Source organism: Phalangium opilio, unplaced genomic scaffold (assembly GCF_054372755.1).
Source record: "Phalangium opilio isolate 3A_F unplaced genomic scaffold, DU_Popi_V2 ptg000017l_1, whole genome shotgun sequence".
Taxonomy (NCBI): domain Eukaryota; kingdom Metazoa; phylum Arthropoda; class Arachnida; order Opiliones; family Phalangiidae; genus Phalangium; species Phalangium opilio.
In genome coordinates, this window is record NW_028324151.1 from 11448072 (window position 1) to 11460242 (window position 12171).

Here is a 12171-nt window from a genome sequence, read left to right on the forward strand (position 1 = left end):
TTTTCAATATTGTTTTTTCTTTTAAATTCCACCTGATATGAAATAAACAAACATGTTTTCTTTTTGTTATTGTTTTAAAACATGCAGGAAGTTTAATTTGTCTATATAATTTTAATTTCAAATTCGAATAATAAACTAGTGCTCTCGGTAAGTGCCATATCACGCTGAAAACACCGGTTCCAGTCCGATCATTGAAGTTAAGAAGCTTCGAGCTTAGGCAGAACTTGGGAGGGAGACCATTTAGGAACACTGGGTGCCGTTGGCTTTTTCACTTTTGTTATCTCTTTTAAATTTCAACAGATATGAAAAAAGCAAACATATTTTATTTTTGTTATTGTTTTAAAAAGATGCAGGAAGTTTAATTTGTCCAATTAATTTCAAATACGAATTATTTACTAGTGCTCTCGGCAACGGCCATATCACGCTGACAACACCGGTTCTCGTCCAATCAGTGAAGTTAAGCAGCTTCGAGCGCAGGCAGAACTTGGGAGGGAGGCCATTTAGGAACACTGAGTGCCGTTGGCTTTTTCACTTTTGTTATCTCTTTTTAATTCCACCAGATATGAAAAAAGTAAACAAATATTATTTTTGTTATTGTTTTAAAAAGATGCAAAAAGTTTAATTTGTCCAATTAATTTCAAATACGAATTATTAACTAGTGCTCTCGGCAACGGCCATATCACGCTGACAACACCGGTTCTCGTCCAATCAATGAAGTTAAGCAGCTTCTAGCGCAGGCAGAACTTGGGAGGGAGACCATTTAGGAACACTGCGAGCCGTTGGGTTTTTCATTTTTGTTTTCTCTTTTAAATTCTACCAGATATCAAAAAAGCAAACATATTTTATTTTTGTTATTGTTTAAAAAGATGCAGGAAGTTTAATTTGTCTAATTATATTTAATTTCGAATTATTAACTAGTGCTCTCAGCAACGGCCATATCACGCGGAAAACACCGGTTCTCGTCCGACCATTGAAGTTAAGCAGCTTCGTGCGCAGGCAGAACTTGGGATTGAGGCCATTTAGGAACATTGTGTGCCCTCTGGCTTTTTCCCTTTTGTTATCTCTTTTAAATTCCTCCAGATATGAGAAAAGTAAACAAATTTTATTTTTGTTATTGTTTTAAAAAGATGCAGAAAGTTTAATTTGTCCAATTAAATTAAAATTCGAATTATTAACTAGTGCTCTCGGCAACAGCCATATCACGCTGATATCACCGGTTCTCGTCCAATCAATGAAGTTAAGCAGATTCTAGCGCAGACAGAACTTGGGAGGGAGACCATTTAGGAACAATGCGAGCCGTTGGCTTTTTCAATATTGTTTTTTCTTTTAAATTCCACCAGATATGAAATAAACAAACATGTTTTCTTTTTGTTATTGTTTTAAAACATGCAGGAAGTTTAATTTGTCTAAATAATTTTAATTTCAAATTCGAATAAAAAACTAGTGCTCTCGGTAAGGGCCATATCACGCTGAAAAAACCGGTTCCAGTCCGATCATTGAAGTTAAGCAGCTTCGAGCTTAGGCAGAACTTGGGAGGGAGACCATTTAGGAACACTGGGTGCCGTTGGCTTTTTCACTTTTGTTATCTCTTTTAAATTTCAACAGATATGAAAAAAGCAAACATATTTTATTTTTGTTATTGTTTTAAAAAGATGCAGGAAGTTTAATTTGTCTAATTAATTTTAAATTCGAATTACTAACTAGTGCTCTCGGCAACGGCCATATCACGCGGAAAACACCGGTTCTCGTCCGACATTGACGTTAAGCAGCTTCGTGCGCAGGCAGAACTTGGGATTGAGGCCATTAAGGAACATTGAGTGCCGTTGGCTTTTTCCCTTTTGTTATCTCTTTTTAATTCCTCCAGATATGAAAAAAGCAAACATATTTTATTTTTGTTATTGTTTTAAAAAGATGCAGAACGTTTAATTTGTCGAATTAATTTTAAATTCGAATTATTTACTAGTGCTCTCGGCAACGGCCATATCACGATGATAACACCGGTTCTCGTCCGATCATTGAAGTTAAGCAGCTTCGAGCGCAGGCAACACATGGGAAGGAGACCATTTAGGAAAAATGCGTGTCGTTGGCTTTTTCAATATTGTTTTTTCTTTTAAATTCCACCAGATATGAAATAAACAAACATGTTTTCTTTTTGTTATTGTTTTAAAACATGCAGGAAGTTTAATTTGTCTAAATAATTTTAATTTCAAATTCGAATAATAAACTAGTGCTCTGCGTAAAACACCGGTTCCAGTCCGATCATTGAGGTTAAGCAGCTTCGAGTATAGGCAGAACTTGGGAGGGAGACCATTTAGGAACACTGGGTGCCGTTGGCTTTTTCCCTTTTGTTATCTCTTTTTAATTCCTCTAGATATGAAAAAAGCAAACATATTTTATTTTTGTCATTGTTTTAAAAAGATGCAGAAAGTTTAATTTGTCTAATTAATTTTAATTTCAAATTTGAATTATAAACTAATGGTCTCGGCAACGGCCATACCACGCTGAAAACACCGGTTCCAGTCCGATCATAGAAGTTTAGCAGCTTCGAGCGCAGGCAGCACTTGGGAGGGAGACCATTTAGGAACAATGCGTGTCGTTGGCCTTTTCAATTTTGTTTTTTCTTTTAAAATCCACCAGATATGAAATAAACAAACATGTTTTCTTTTTGTTATTGTTTTAAAACATGCAGGAAGTTTAATTTGTCTAAATAATTTTAATTTCAAATTCGAATAATAAACTAGTGCTCTCGGTAAGGGTCATATCACGCTGAAAACACCGGTTCCAGTCCGATCATTGAAGTTAAGCAGCTTCAAGCTTAGGCAGAACTTGGGAGGGAGACCATTTAGGAACACTGGGTGCCGTTGGCTTTTTCACTTTTGTTATCTCTTTTAAATTTCAACAGATATGAAAAAGCAAACATATTTTATTTTTGCTATTGTTTTAAAAAGATGCAGGAAGTTTAATTTGTCTAATTAATTTAAATTCGAATTACTAACTAGTGTTCTCGGCAATGGCCATATCACGCGGAAAACACTGGTTCTCGTCCGACATTGACGTTAAGCAGCTTCGAGCGCAGGCAGAACTTGGGAGGGAGGCCATTTAGGAACACTGAGTGCCGTTGGCTTTTTCACTTTTGTAATCTCTTTTTAATTCCACCAGATATGAAAAAAGTAAACAAATTTTATTTTTGTTATTGTTTTAAAAAGATGCAGAAAGTTTAATTTTCCACTTAATTTCAAATTTTAATTTTTAACTAGTCCTCTCGGCAACGGCCATATCACGATGATGACACCGGTTCTCGTCCGATCATTGAAGTTAAGCAGCTTCGAGCGCAGGCAGCACTTGGGAGGGAGACCATTTAGGAAAAATGCGTGTCGTTGGCTTTTTCAATATTGTTTTTTCTTTTAAATTCCACCTGATATGAAATAAACAAACATGTTTTCTTTTTGTTATTGTTTTAAAACATGCAGGAAGTTTAATTTGTCTATATAATTTTAATTTCAAATTCGAATAATAAACTAGTGCTCTCGGTAAGTGCCATATCACGCTGAAAACACCGGTTCCAGTCCGATCATTGAAGTTAAGAAGCTTCGAGCTTAGGCAGAACTTGGGAGGGAGACCATTTAGGAACACTGGGTGCCGTTGGCTTTTTCACTTTTGTTATCTCTTTTAAATTTCAACAGATATGAAAAAAGCAAACATATTTTATTTTTGTTATTGTTTTAAAAAGATGCAGGAAGTTTAATTTGTCCAATTAATTTCAAATACGAATTATTTACTAGTGCTCTCGGCAACGGCCATATCACGCTGACAACACCGGTTCTCGTCCAATCAGTGAAGTTAAGCAGCTTCGAGCGCAGGCAGAACTTGGGAGGGAGGCCATTTAGGAACACTGAGTGCCGTTGGCTTTTTCACTTTTGTTATCTCTTTTTAATTCCACCAGATATGAAAAAAGTAAACAAATATTATTTTTGTTATTGTTTTAAAAAGATGCAAAAAGTTTAATTTGTCCAATTAATTTCAAATACGAATTATTAACTAGTGCTCTCGGCAACGGCCATATCACGCTGACAACACCGGTTCTCGTCCAATCAATGAAGTTAAGCAGCTTCTAGCGCAGGCAGAACTTGGGAGGGAGACCATTTAGGAACACTGCGAGCCGTTGGGTTTTTCATTTTTGTTTTCTCTTTTAAATTCTACCAGATATCAAAAAAGCAAACATATTTTATTTTTGTTATTGTTTAAAAAGATGCAGGAAGTTTAATTTGTCTAATTATATTTAATTTCGAATTATTAACTAGTGCTCTCAGCAACGGCCATATCACGCGGAAAACACCGGTTCTCGTCCGACCATTGAAGTTAAGCAGCTTCGTGCGCAGGCAGAACTTGGGATTGAGGCCATTTAGGAACATTGTGTGCCCTCTGGCTTTTTCCCTTTTGTTATCTCTTTTAAATTCCTCCAGATATGAGAAAAGTAAACAAATTTTATTTTTGTTATTGTTTTAAAAAGATGCAGAAAGTTTAATTTGTCCAATTAAATTAAAATTCGAATTATTAACTAGTGCTCTCGGCAACAGCCATATCACGCTGATATCACCGGTTCTCGTCCAATCAATGAAGTTAAGCAGATTCTAGCGCAGACAGAACTTGGGAGGGAGACCATTTAGGAACAATGCGAGCCGTTGGCTTTTTCAATATTGTTTTTTCTTTTAAATTCCACCAGATATGAAATAAACAAACATGTTTTCTTTTTGTTATTGTTTTAAAACATGCAGGAAGTTTAATTTGTCTAAATAATTTTAATTTCAAATTCGAATAAAAAACTAGTGCTCTCGGTAAGGGCCATATCACGCTGAAAAAACCGGTTCCAGTCCGATCATTGAAGTTAAGCAGCTTCGAGCTTAGGCAGAACTTGGGAGGGAGACCATTTAGGAACACTGGGTGCCGTTGGCTTTTTCACTTTTGTTATCTCTTTTAAATTTCAACAGATATGAAAAAAGCAAACATATTTTATTTTTGTTATTGTTTTAAAAAGATGCAGGAAGTTTAATTTGTCTAATTAATTTTAAATTCGAATTACTAACTAGTGCTCTCGGCAACGGCCATATCACGCGGAAAACACCGGTTCTCGTCCGACATTGACGTTAAGCAGCTTCGTGCGCAGGCAGAACTTGGGATTGAGGCCATTAAGGAACATTGAGTGCCGTTGGCTTTTTCCCTTTTGTTATCTCTTTTTAATTCCTCCAGATATGAAAAAAGCAAACATATTTTATTTTTGTTATTGTTTTAAAAAGATGCAGAACGTTTAATTTGTCGAATTAATTTTAAATTCGAATTATTTACTAGTGCTCTCGGCAACGGCCATATCACGATGATAACACCGGTTCTCGTCCGATCATTGAAGTTAAGCAGCTTCGAGCGCAGGCAACACATGGGAAGGAGACCATTTAGGAAAAATGCGTGTCGTTGGCTTTTTCAATATTGTTTTTTCTTTTAAATTCCACCAGATATGAAATAAACAAACATGTTTTCTTTTTGTTATTGTTTTAAAACATGCAGGAAGTTTAATTTGTCTAAATAATTTTAATTTCAAATTCGAATAATAAACTAGTGCTCTGCGTAAAACACCGGTTCCAGTCCGATCATTGAGGTTAAGCAGCTTCGAGTATAGGCAGAACTTGGGAGGGAGACCATTTAGGAACACTGGGTGCCGTTGGCTTTTTCCCTTTTGTTATCTCTTTTTAATTCCTCTAGATATGAAAAAAGCAAACATATTTTATTTTTGTCATTGTTTTAAAAAGATGCAGAAAGTTTAATTTGTCTAATTAATTTTAATTTCAAATTTGAATTATAAACTAATGGTCTCGGCAACGGCCATACCACGCTGAAAACACCGGTTCCAGTCCGATCATAGAAGTTTAGCAGCTTCGAGCGCAGGCAGCACTTGGGAGGGAGACCATTTAGGAACAATGCGTGTCGTTGGCCTTTTCAATTTTGTTTTTTCTTTTAAAATCCACCAGATATGAAATAAACAAACATGTTTTCTTTTTGTTATTGTTTTAAAACATGCAGGAAGTTTAATTTGTCTAAATAATTTTAATTTCAAATTCGAATAATAAACTAGTGCTCTCGGTAAGGGTCATATCACGCTGAAAACACCGGTTCCAGTCCGATCATTGAAGTTAAGCAGCTTCAAGCTTAGGCAGAACTTGGGAGGGAGACCATTTAGGAACACTGGGTGCCGTTGGCTTTTTCACTTTTGTTATCTCTTTTAAATTTCAACAGATATGAAAAAGCAAACATATTTTATTTTTGCTATTGTTTTAAAAAGATGCAGGAAGTTTAATTTGTCTAATTAATTTAAATTCGAATTACTAACTAGTGTTCTCGGCAATGGCCATATCACGCGGAAAACACTGGTTCTCGTCCGACATTGACGTTAAGCAGCTTCGAGCGCAGGCAGAACTTGGGAGGGAGGCCATTTAGGAACACTGAGTGCCGTTGGCTTTTTCGCTTTTGTAATCTCTTTTTAATTCCACCAGATATGAAAAAAGTAAACATATTTTATTTTTGTTATTGTTTTAAAAAGATGCAGAAAGTTTAATTTGTCGAATTAATTTTAAATTCGAATTATTTACTAGTGCTCTCGGCAACGGCCATATCACGATGATAAAACCGGTTCTCGTCCGATCATTGAAGTTAAGCAGCTTCGAGCGCAGGCAACACATGGGAAGGAGACCATTTAGGAAAAATGCGTGTCGTTGGCTTTTTCAATATTGTTTTTTCTTTTAAATTCCACCAGATATGAAATAAACAAACATGTTTTCTTTTTGTTATTGTTTTAAAACATGCAGGAAGTTTAATTTGTCTAAATAATTTTAATTTCAAATTCGAATAATTAACTAGTGCTCTGCGTAAAACACCGGTTACAGTCCGATCATTGAGGTTAAGCAGCTTCGAGTATAGGCAGAACTTGGGAGGGAGACCATTTAGGAACACTGGGTGCCGTTGGCTTTTTCCCTTTTGTTATCTCTTTTTAATTCCTCCAGATATGAAAAAAGCAAACATATTTTATTTTTGTTATTGTTTAAAAAAGATGCAGAAAGTTTAATTTGTCTAATTAATTTTAATTTCAAATTTGAATTATAAACTAATGGTCTCGGCAACGGCCATACCTTGCTGAAAACACCGGTTCCAGTCCGATCATAGAAGTTTAGCAGCTTCGAGCGCAGGCAACACTTGGGAGGGAGACCATTAGGAACAATGCGTGTCGTTGGCCTTTTCAATTTTGTTTTTTCTTTTAAAATCCACCAGATATGAAATAAAAAAACATGTTTTCTTTTTGTTATTGTTTTAAAACATGCAGGAAGTTTAATTTGTCTAAATAATTTTAATTTCAATTCGAATAATAAACTAGTGCTCTGCGTATAACACCTTTTCCAGTCCGATCATTGAGGTTAAGCAGCTTCGAGTATAGGCAGAACTTGGGAGGGAGACCATTTCGGAACACTGGTTGCCGTTGGCTTTTTCACATTTGTTATCTCTTTTAAATTTCAACAGATATGAAAAAAGCAAACATATTTTATTTTTGATATTGTTTTAAAAAGATGCAGAAAGTTTAATTTGATTAATTAATTTTAAGTTCGAATTTTTAACTAGTGCTCTCGGCAACGGCCATATCACGCGGAAAACAACGGTTCTCGTCCGATCATTGAAGTTAAGCAGCTTCGAGCGCTGGTAGAACTTGGGAGGGAGACCATTTAGGAACTCTGCGTGCCGTTGGCTTTTTCATTTTTATTTCTCTTTTAATTTCCACCACATATGAAAAAAACAAACATTTTATTTTTGTTATTGTTTTAAAAAGATGCAGGAAGTTTAATTTGTCTAATTAATTTTAAATTCGAATTATTAACTAGTACTCTCGGCAATGGCCATATCACGCTGAAAACAACGGTTCTCGTCCGACCGTTGAAGTTCAGCTGCTTCGAGCGCAGGCAGTACTTGGGAGGGAGGCCATTTAGGAACACTGAGTGCCGTTGGCTTTTTAAATTTGGTTTTCTCTTTTAAATTCTACCAGTATTGAAAAAAGCAAACATATTTTGTTTTTGTTATTTTTTAAAAAGATGCAGGAAGTTTAATTTGTCTAATTTTTTTAAAATTCGAATTTTTAACTAGTGCTCTCGGCAACGGCCATATCACGCAGAAGACACCGGTTCTCGTCCGACCATTGAAGTTAAGCAGCTTCGAGAGCAGGCAGAACTTGGGAGGGAGACCATTTAGGAACAATGCGTGCCGTTGGCTTTTTCACTTTGTTATCTCTTTAAAATTCCACCAGATATGAAAAAAGCAAACATATTTTATTTTTGTTATTGTTTTAAAATGATGCAGGAAGTTTAATTTGTCTAATTAATTTTAAATTCGAATTATTTACTAGTGCTCTCGGCGACTGCCATATCATGCTGAAGTTTAGCAGCTTCGAGCGCAGGCAGAACTTTGGAGGGAGACCGTTTAGGAACACTGCGTGCCGTTGGCTTTTTCACTTTTGTTTTCCCTTTTAATTTCCACCAGATATGAAATAAACAAACATGTTTTCTTTTTGTTATTGTTTTAAAACATGCAGGAAGTTTAATTTGTCTAAATAATTTTAATTTCAAATTCGAATAAAAAACTAGTGCTCTCGGTAAGGGCCATATCACGATGAAAAAACCGGTTCCAGTCCGATCATTGAAGTTAAGCAGCTTCGAGCTTAGGCAGAACTTGGGAGGGAGACCATTTAGGAACACTGGGTGCCGTTGGCTTTTTCACTTTTGTTATCTCTTTTAAATTTCAACAGATATGAAAAAAGCAAACATATTTTATTTTTGTTATTGTTTTAAAAAGATGCAGGAAGTTTAATTTGTCTAATTAATTTTAAATTCGAATTACTAACTAGTGCTCTCGGCAACGGCCATATCACGCGGAAAACACCGGTTCTCGTCCGACATTGACGTTAAGCAGCTTCGTGCGCAGGCAGAACTTGGGATTGAGGCCATTAAGGAACATTGAGTGCCGTTGGCTTTTTCCCTTTTGTTATCTCTTTTTAATTCCTCCAGATATGAAAAAAGCAAACATATTTTATTTTTGTTATTGTTTTAAAAAGATGCAGAAAGTTTAATTTGTCGAATTAATTTTAAATTCGAATTATTTACTAGTGCTCTCGGCAACGGCCATATCACGATGATAACACCGGTTCTCGTCCGATCATTGAAGTTAAGCAGCTTCGAGCGCAGGCAACACATGGGAAGGAGACCATTTAGGAACAATGCGTGTCGTTGGCTTTTTCAATATTGTTTTTTCTTTTAAAATCCACCAGATATGAAATAAACAAACATGTTTTCTTTTTGTTATTGTTTTAAAACATGCAGGAAGTTTAATTTGTCTAAATAATTTTAATTTCAAATTCGAATAATAAACTAGTGCTCTCGGTAAGGGTCATATCACGCTGAAAACACCGGTTCCAGTCCGATCATTGAAGTTAAGCAGCTTCAAGCTTAGGCAGAACTTGGGAGGGAGACCATTTAGGAACACTGGGTGCCGTTGGCTTTTTCACTTTTGTTATCTCTTTTAAATTTCAACAGATATGAAAAAGCAAACATATTTTAATTTTGCTATTGTTTTAAAAAGATGCAGGAAGTTTAATTTGTCTAATTAATTTAAATTCGAATTACTAACTAGTGTTCTCGGCAATGGCCATATCACGCGGAAAACACTGGTTCTCGTCCGACATTGACGTTAAGCAGCTTCGAGCGCAGGCAGAACTTGGGAGGGAGGCCATTTAGGAACACTGAGTGCCGTTGGCTTTTTCACTTTTGTAATCTCTTTTTAATTCCACCAGATATGAAAAAAGTAAACATATTTTATTTTTGTTATTGTTTTAAAAAGATGCAGAAAGTTTAATTTGTCGAATTAATTTTAAATTCGAATTATTTACTAGTGCTCTCGGCAACGGCCATATCACGATGATAACACCGGTTCTCGTCCGATCATTGAAGTTAAGCAGCTTCGAGCGCAGGCAACACATGGGAAGGAGACCATTTAGGAAAAATGCGTGTCGTTGGCTTTTTCAATATTGTTTTTTCTTTTAAATTCCACCAGATATGAAATAAACAAACATGTTTTCTTTTTGTTATTGTTTTAAAACATGCAGGAATTTTAATTTGTCTAAATAATTTTAATTTCAAATTCGAATAATTAACTAGTGCTCTGCGTAAAACACCGGTTACAGTCCGATCATTGAGGTTAAGCAGCTTCGAGTATAGGCAGAACTTGGGAGGGAGACCATTTAGGAACACTGGGTGCCGTTGGCTTTTTCCCTTTTGTTATCTCTTTTTAATTCCTCCAGATATGAAAAAAGCAAACATATTTTATTTTTGTTATTGTTTAAAAAAGATGCAGAAAGTTTAATTTGTCTAATTAATTTTAATTTCAAATTTGAATTATAAACTAATGGTCTCGGCAACGACCATACCACGCTGAAAACACCGGTTCCAGTCCGATCATAGAAGTTTAGCAGCTTCGAGCGCAGGCAACACTTGGGAGGGAGACCATTAGGAACAATGCGTGTCGTTGGCCTTTTCAATTTTGTTTTTTCTTTTAAAATCCACCAGATATGAAATAAAAAAACATGTTTTCTTTTTGTTATTGTTTTAAAACATGCAGGAAGTTTAATTTGTCTAAATAATTTTAATTTCAATTCGAATAATAAACTAGTGCTCTGCGTAAAACACCGGTTCCAGTCCGATCATTGAGGTTAAGCAGCTTCGAGTATAGGCAGAACTTGGGAGGGAGACCATTTCGGAACACTGGTTGCCGTTGGCTTTTTCACATTTGTTATCTCTTTTAAATTTCAACAGATATGAAAAAAGCAAACATATTTTATTTTTGTTATGGTTTTAAAAAGATGCAGGAAGTTTAATTTGTCTAATTAATTTTAAATTCGAATTATTAACTAGTACTCTCGGCAATGGCCATATCACGCTGAAAACAACGGTTCTCGTCCGACCGTTGAAGTTCAGCTGCTTCGAGCGCAGGCAGTACTTGGGAGGGAGGTCATTTAGGAACACTGAGTGCCGTTGGCTTTTTAAATTTGGTTTTCTCTTTTAAATTCTACCAGTATTGAAAAAAGCAAACATATTTTGTTTTTGTTATTTTTTAAAAAGATGCAGGAAGTTTAATTTGTCTAATTTTTTTAAAATTCGAATTTTTAACTAGTGCTCTCGGCAACGGCCATATCACGCAGAAGACACCGGTTCTCGTCCGACCATTGAAGTTAAGCAGCTTCGAGAGCAGGCAGAACTTGGGAGGGAGACCATTTAGGAACAATGCGTGCCGTTGGCTTTTTCACTTTGTTATCTCTTTAAAATTCCACCAGATATGAAAAAAGCAAACATATTTTATTTTTGTTATTGTTTTAAAAAGATGCAGGAAGTTTAATTTGTCTAATTAGTTTTAAATTCGAATTATTTACTAGTGCTCTCGGCGACTGCCATATCATGCTGAAGTTTAGCAGCTTCGAGCGCAGGCAGAACTTTGGAGGGAGACCGTTTAGGAACACTGCGTGCCGTTGGCTTTTTCACTTTTGTTTTCCCTTTTAATTTCCACCACATATGAAAAAAGCAAACATATTTTATTTTTGTAATTGTTTTAAAAAGATGCAGGAAGGTTAATTTGTCTAATTAATTTTAAATTCCAATTATAATATTAAGCTAGCTAGCTAGCTAGCTTATTGGACCAAGTCATCTTGCGACTTATTGCCACTTATCTAGCACCTTTACAATGCATAGAGGGGTGGTGGCTAGCCCCTATGCCACAGTTAACCAACAGCGCCCTATACTAAATATTACCGTTAACCTCTGCAAGTTTTGATGGAAAGGAGAAACCGGGTTAGACCGCGGAGGAAATCTCCTTAAACAAGCGGGGAGAGAACTTGCAAACTCTACGCAGAAGGATTTCTTCCCAGATTTTCACCCGGTGCAACAGTCCGGGATCAAACCCGGGATCCTCTTGCTGCGAGGCGAAAGCGCTAACCGCTACGCCACCCCACCATATTTACTAGTGCTCTTGGCGACGGCCATATCACGCTGAAAACAACGGTTCTCGCCCGATCATTGAAGTTAAGCAGCTTCAAGCGCA

The 12171-nt window shown here is 36.1% G+C and overlaps 2 pseudogenes; both read left to right on the forward strand.

Annotated features, from left to right (window-relative positions):
• Positions 1-3264: 3264 nt before the first annotated feature.
• On the forward strand, positions 3265-3383 carry LOC149703770 (5S ribosomal RNA; annotated as a pseudogene).
• A 4283-nt stretch (positions 3384-7666) lies between these two features.
• On the forward strand, positions 7667-7785 carry LOC149703771 (5S ribosomal RNA; annotated as a pseudogene).
• The last annotated feature ends 4386 nt before the right edge of the window (positions 7786-12171 follow it).